The following is a 5,790-nucleotide window of genomic DNA, read 5'->3' as shown; positions in this document are numbered from 1 at the left end:
TTCAAATTTGTTGCATAACGTTTACCATACGTGCATGCTACGGGACATGCAAACCTCAACACAAGTATTTCTCAATTTCACAACTACTCAACTAGCATGACTTTGATATTATTACCTCCATATCTCAAAACAATCATCAAGCACCAAACTTTTCTTAGTATTCAACACTCTCATAAGAAAGTTTTATTATTAATCTTGCATACCCAGCATATTAGGATTTTAAGCAAATTAACATGCTATTGAGACTCTCAAAATAATCTAAGTGAAGCATGAGAGATCAATAGTTTCTATAAAACAAATCCACCACCATGCTCTAAAAGAGATAAGTGAAGCGCTAGAGCAAAACTATAAAGCTCAAAAGATATAAGTGAAGCACATAGAGTATTCTATCAAATTCCAAATCATGTATGGCTCTCCCAAAAGGTGTGTACAGAAAGGATGATTCTGGTAGACTAACAAGAAAAGACTCAAATCATAAAAGACGCTCCAAGCAAAACACATATCATGTGGTGAATAAAAATATAGCTCCAAGTAAAGTTACCGATAGAAGTAAACGAAAGAGGGGATGCCTTCCGGGGCATCCCCAAGCTTTGGCTTTTAGGTGTCCTTAGATTATCTTGGGTGTTACATGGGAGTCCCCAAGCTTAGGCTCTTTCCACTCCTTTTTCCATGATCCATCAAATCTTTACCCAAAACATGAAAACTTCACAACACAAAACTTAAAGTAGAAAATCTCGTGAGCTCCGTTAGCGAAAGAAAACAAAAGACCACTTCAAGGTACTGTAATGAACTCATTATTTATTTATATTGGTGTTAAACCTACTGTATTCCAACTTCTCTATGGATTATAAACTATTTTACTAGCCATAGCTTCATCAAAATAAGCAAACAACACATGAAAAACAGAATCTGTCAAAAACAGAACAGTCTGTAGTAATCTGTAGCTAGCGCAAGATCTGGAACCCCACAAATTCTAAAATAAATTTATGGACGTGAGGAATTTATCTATTAATCATCTTCAAAAAGAATTAACTAAATATAACTTTCCAAATAAAAATGACAGCAGTTCTCGTGAGCGCTAAAGTTTCTGTTTTTTACAGCAAGTTAAACAAGACTTTCCCCAAGTCTTCCCAACGGTTCTACTTGGCACAAACACTAATTAAACACAAAAAACAAAACCAAAACAGAGTATAAATAATTTATTTATTACTAAACAGGAGCAAAAACCAAGGAATAAAAATAAAATTGGGTTGCCTCCCAACAAGCGCTATCGTTAACGCCCCTAGCTAGGCATAATAAGCAAGAATAGATCTTGGTATTGCCATCTTTGGTAGGCAATCCATAAGTGGCTCTCATGATAGATTCATAAGGTAATTTTATTTTCTTTCTAGGAAAGTGTTCCATGCCCTTTTTAATGGAAATTGAAACCTAATATTCCCTTCCTTCATATCAATAATTGCACCAACCGTTCTAAGGAAAGGTCTACCGAGAATAATAGGGCAAGAAGGATTGCAATCTATATCAAGAATGATAAAATCTATGGGCACATAATTCCTATTTGCAACAGTAAGAACATCATTAATTCTTCCCATAGGTTTCTTAATAGTGGAATCCGCAAGATGCAAGTTTATAGAGCAGTCATCAAAATCACGGAAATCTAGCAAATCACACAAAGTTTTGGGAATAGTAGAGACACTAGCACCCAAATCACACAAAGCATAAAACTCATAATTTTTAATTTTAATTTTAATAGTAGGTTCCCACACATCATAAAGTTTTCTAGTGATAGGAACGTCCAATTCAAGGTTTTCTTCATAAGATTGCATAAAGGCATCAACGATATGTTTAGTAAACGCTTTATTTTGACTATAAGCATGCGGAGATTTTAGCAAGGATTGCAACAAGGAAACACAATCAATCAAAGAGCAATTTTCATAGTTAAATTCCTTGAAATCCATAATAGTGGGTTTAGCCACATCTAGGGTTTTAATTTCTTCAATCCCACTTTTATCAAATTTAGCATCAAGATCAACAAATTCTGAATTCTTAGAACGCATTCTAGGTAAAGGTGGATCATATTCAGTCCCATCATTATCAAGATTCATATTGCAGAAAAAAGATTTAATAGGGGACACATCAATAACTTTTAGATCTTCATCATTATTTTCATAGGAACTAGAAGAACACGCTTTTATAAAGGCATCTTTCTTAGCACGCATCCTAGCGGTTCTTTCTTTGCACTCGTCAATGGAAATTCTCATGGCTTTGAGAGACTCATTGATATCATGCTTAGGAGGAATAGATCTAAGTTTCAAAGAATCAACATCAAGAGCAATTCTATCAACGTTCCTAGCCAAATCATCAATCTTAAGCAATTTTTCTTCAATCATAGCATTAAAATTCTTTTGCGACAAAATAAATTCTTTAATATTAGATTAAAAATCAGAGGGCATCTTATTATAATTTCCATAAGAATTGTTGTAGGAATTACCATAATTATTAGAGGGATTACTAGGATAAGGCCTAGGATTGAATTTCCTCTATACACGTTGTTACCAAAATTGTTCCTACCAACCAAATTCACATCCATAGATTCATTATTATTCTCAATCAAAGTAAACAAGGGCACATCATTAGGATCACAAGAAACACTCTTATTAGCAAATAATTTCATAAGTTCATCCATCTTTCCACTCAAAATGTTAATTTCTTCTATCGCATGCACCTTTTTAGTAGATCTTTCAGTATGCCATTGAGAATAATTAACCATAATATTATCTAGGAGTTTAGTAGCTTCTCCTAAAGTGATTTCCATAAAAGTTCTGTCGGATTTCGGGTTCCGGTAGACCCTTGAGGTTCGAACACTGGGGTGCGCGCGGAGATCTCTCCCCTACCGATCTGTGTCCAATCTCCTCGTGTGATTTGAGCTGGAAACAACGAACAACACAAGGGACACAAGGTTTATACTAGTTCGGGCCACCGTTGTGGTGTAATACCCTAATCTAGTGTGTGGTGTGGTGGATTGCCTCGGGGGCTGATGAGGAACAGTACAAGGGAAGAACAGCCTCGCGAGAGGTGTTCTTGAGCTGGTGCGATGAACTGCTTGGGTGAGTTCAATCGCCTCTCTCTCTCTCTCTCTCTGCTAGGGCTCTACCAGATTTCTAGATGTCCCTCTACTCTGTGTGGCTAGTTCTATTTATAGAGGCCCTGGGCCTCTCCCCAAATAATGAGCAGGAAGGGCGCCAACAATTGGCCATTTTGAAGGGGAACATCTAGTACAAGTTATCCTGACCAAAGGTGGTCTTCGGGTGCCAAAAGCTCTGGTGATGACGCTGTCTTGGGCTCACGGTGACCTCCGTCCTGCCACTCTGTTGGTCTTGGTCTTGTTGCACCGGAATGGTAACCTTTGCCCGATGCCTTGGCATGTGCTTGCCCCCTTTGCACCAAAGGGGAAACAAGGACACTGCGCAGGCGGGCGCCCGCCTGGTCTCGATCGTCATGGCTTGCGTCACGGGCCCCTCGTGAGGTACACCTGCCTTGATCTCTCCACCTCCTCGTGAGCCTGCCTCTAAGGAAGCTTCCTGTCCTCCGCCCCGCGAGGCTTGGCCCCTCGCGAGGGTCTTGAGCTTGAGCTGATGAAGATGGGCCGCGCTGGGCCCCCACTTGAGCCACACCGTAGGCCGCAGGCAGGCAAGTCTGGGGACCCCCGTTCCTAGAATGCCGACAGTAGCCCCCGGGCACAAGGCGCGCCCGGGCTTGGCCTGGCAGGGAAGCGAAGGGGCAAGCATGAAGCACCGCGGGCCCTAACAGCCTGCGGTCTTGGGGGCTGCGTGGCGATTGATTGGACGTGGGCGTCTGCGCTTCCCACGACGCTTCGGCAACTGCTCGACTTGACATGTCCCTGCATGCAGAGAAACCGGTCATGATTACCTGCGATCGTGGTGCTCGGCGGTTGGCCTCCTCCGACTATAAGTACGGGGTTGCGCGAGTCCCTTCAGTCCATCCCTTACTGCCGCTCCTTTCCTTCTTCTTCCTGGTTCTTGCTTCTCCTTACGCCAATAGCACCAATCCGCCGGTTTTCTACAGAAGAGAAGGGAAAGGCCCCCCGAGATTGTCCTGAACCACTTCTGCCGAAGAAACGGTTGGTCCTCTGCCACCGAGATGTGGATGCTCAGCCGGAGGTACCGGGCCCTATGTCACATCCCTAGTCTGGTATGACCTAGACTAGCTAGTCATTTGTGCATCATATTTAAATTTCATTTAAATTTGAAATGAGGATTGGTGGAACCCTCAGAATCATTTTTGAAAATGACCCAAATAAAATTTCTCCAAAAGGGTCCAAGAAAATGCTCATGTTGCTCTCTGAAAATATTGGACAGAGATAAAAATCAAAACAATATTTTTAGGAGCTCATGGATATTTATTTTGGCCATTTGGATTAATTCGATAAATATTTGCATTGGAAATATATTAGTTATATATATTAATATATCTCCAAAAATTATGCCATTTATAAAGGAGCTCTGGAATAATACCATTAGCCCCTACAAAAATTGGCATAAGCAAATAAAATGGTTTAGTATTTTTATTAAACCAAACAAATGCCAGAAAAGTAGAAAAGAAAACAAAATTAGAAAAACGCCTACCTGTGCTCACCTGAGGCCTGGCACTGTGCGGCCCAGCTGGCCGGCCCAGCCGACTGGCTAGCGCCAGTCGTCCTCCACCTCCCGCCAGGAGGCCAGGGGCGTGTGGCCGGCGCGTGCGCACCGTCGTGCCGCCACGGCACCTGCCTGCCTGTCCTCCCCCTCGACGCCTGGACGTCCGGAACGTCGCCACGCAGCCACCCCGGTCCTTTTCCCCTCCCTCTCGCTCTCCCTCCTCCCTGGTTCTCTCTTCCCCGAGCGCACCCGAGCGCAGCCGCCGCCATCGCTCGCCGTTGCCGTGGCCACCGGCCTCCCCTCGCCTCACTGACACGCTTCCCAGCTCCGCCACGACCCCCTCTACCTCCTCGTCAAGCCACGCACCTCCGTACGCGCTCCATCGCCGACGCCGTTGTCTTCTTCACCACCGACGCCGGAGATCGACCTCGCCGCCATCGCCGTCGATTCGCCGGACGCAGGACGTCCCCGAGCACACCGGCCTACTCTGCGAGTCCGCCGTGAGCCCCTCTTCCTTTCCCCTCACCTCTCTCTCTCGCGCGTGCCCTGTAGCCGCTGCCCCGCGAGCGCCCGAAGCCGCCGTCCGCCATGGCCAGCGAGCTCCGTGCCCCCGAGCACCTCCGCCTCGCGTAGTAGCTCGATGTGCTCCTGCTGCCTCGTAGCTACCGCCTGTGCCCTCCGTTCGCTCGAACGCGAGCTGCAGCCCCACGCCCGCGCTATCCCGAACTCCGGTCGCCGCCCAAGTGGTCGCCGCCGGCGATATAGGCCGTCTTCGGTGAAACAGAGGGCGCCACAGGATGCGCGCGAGCCTGGGCTTCGCGTAGGTGCTCTCCGCCGCACGATTGGTCGCCGGAGCGACGATTCCGCAGCCCTCCGTCGCGTTCAGGCCTCGCCGGCGACTAACCGCCGGCGGGTCTGACTTGTTTGACCTGGGATTTGACCCCCCAGGGTCGCTGACTAGTGGGGCCAGGCCCTGCTAATTTTAGTTAAAAAATAACTAAACCTAATTAGCCACTAACACTGACCAGTGGGCCCGACCCCCCTAATCTGTTAATTAAGTTAACCTAACCCTGTTTAACCCCCTGTCAGTGACGTGTGGACCCCACACGTCAGGTTTGACCCCAGCCAGCCG

Source organism: Triticum aestivum, chromosome 7A (genome assembly GCF_018294505.1).
Source record: "Triticum aestivum cultivar Chinese Spring chromosome 7A, IWGSC CS RefSeq v2.1, whole genome shotgun sequence".
NCBI lineage: Eukaryota > Viridiplantae > Streptophyta > Magnoliopsida > Poales > Poaceae > Triticum > Triticum aestivum.
Note: the sequence above shows the minus strand (reverse complement) of the source record.